The sequence below is a fragment of the Callorhinus ursinus genome, unplaced genomic scaffold (genome assembly GCF_003265705.2).
Source record: "Callorhinus ursinus isolate GAN/ISIS: 27379988/994484 unplaced genomic scaffold, GSC_fseal_2.0 scaffold28, whole genome shotgun sequence".
Taxonomy (NCBI): domain Eukaryota; kingdom Metazoa; phylum Chordata; class Mammalia; order Carnivora; family Otariidae; genus Callorhinus; species Callorhinus ursinus.
In genome coordinates, this window is record NW_027397090.1 from 21,629,954 (window position 1) to 21,631,656 (window position 1,703).

Consider the following 1,703-nt stretch of genomic DNA (forward strand, 5'->3'; position numbering starts at 1 on the left):
TTTCCTTCCAAACCACAAACTGAGTAGTCACTGAGTCTCCAGGCAACATATTCAAAGCTGAAGATTAAAAATGAAAAAAGTCCTTAGATTCAATTAAGGGAGACTTGTTACATAACAGGCTAATCGATTCTGCTGGTACTCCTTAACCATAGAAAGCTGGAAGACAACCTAATAACCCCACTCAAAACATTTACCTCAAGTAGCCTTCTTCCAGTTTCCAACTCATGAATAAAGATGATACATTGTTAATTCTATTTCAGAAAACGTTTTGCAACATGTTTTATTTACAAAGCCAACTTTGAAAAGATCATTAAACTAAAGTTAACTACACAATAAACAAGGCAGAAATCACTCTACAAAGAGAGGGAAAGCCCCAAATGCCACCTTCTATAGAGAATCCACAGTTCAGTTTTATTCAGAGCAAAGAAAAAAGAAACTTTTGATCATACTGGAAGAAACTCAGCCATAAATTTGGAATCTATTCAAACTACACATGCAAGGAAGACAGTATTCTGCTCAAACAACTGATTTTCTGTTGCATTTGTCTACCATTTGTCTAATATTAACAATTTTAAGCAGAGCGGTGCAACTAGTAATTGGAACTATCCTTACAGTGTTACGTGTCAGGCCCCACACTTCACTTCTCTTCTCACCACTGGTTCTCTTTTTTACCTCAGCTTCCTCTTCTTCAGTCAAGTCATTCTTGATATTGAAGGTCTCGTGAACCTCCTCAGAAGTTTTCCCCTTGATCATATTGACATCAGTCTTGCATGGAACATTATGCAAACCTTTGATGTCTAAGTAGCTCGCAGCCAGAATAAGTTAAAAAAGTGTTTCTGGGTCAACTTTCAGGAATTCTGGGTCCCAAACAAGGATATCATCTGTTTGCTTTTCTTTGTTCTCATCATCCTCAGAAGGAGGAGTTTCATCCTTGTGGTGGGTGCACCACTGAATTGATCTTTTGTAATATTGCTGTGTTGACATTTGGTAGAGGAACTGGGTCATCATCTCCTCCCTCATCCATCCCCAAATCTTCCAAAATGGTCTTAATAATCACAGACTGTTTGGCAATTTCAACATCAACTTCCAATATCTCTCCATCAGAACTCTGCAGCTTAATTGAAGGCATGATGCTCCCTCTCAAGGAGGCTGCAGGCCAGAGGCTGACAAGAGCAGAACAGCCTCAGCAACAAGAAGAGAAAGGTGGAGAACAAGACCACTCAGCAAATTCTCTTTGAATTGCTTTTTGCACCTTTGCCAACAATCAATTTGCCATCAACTCACATCCATCAGAACGGCTACTACCAAAAAACCCACAAAAATAACAATAAAGTTAAGCACAAAACCCCAGAAGATAAAAAGTGTTGGAGAGGATGTAGAGACACTGGAATCCGTGCACTTTTGGAGGAAATGTAAACTGGCACAGCCATTGTGGAAGATAGTAGGGGGGTTTGTAAAAACTTAAAAACAGAATCACCACATGATCCAGCAATTCCACTTCTGGGTATATACCCATAATAATTAAAATCAGGGTATATAAGAGATATTTGTGCACCCATTTTGGAAATTTTTTACTTAAATTCAATTTAGTTAACATACAGTGTATTATTAGTTTCAGGGGTAGAGTTCAGTGATTGATCAGTTGCATATAATACCCAGTGCTCATTATACCAGGTGCCCTCCTTAATGCCCATCACCCAGTC

At 38.8% G+C, this 1,703-nt stretch overlaps 1 pseudogene; it reads right to left on the reverse strand.

Moving 5' to 3' along the window:
* Positions 1-637: 637 nt before the first annotated feature.
* LOC112838938 (S-phase kinase-associated protein 1 pseudogene) lies at positions 638-1,129 on the reverse strand (annotated as a pseudogene).
* Between the last annotated feature and the right edge of the window lie 574 nt (positions 1,130-1,703).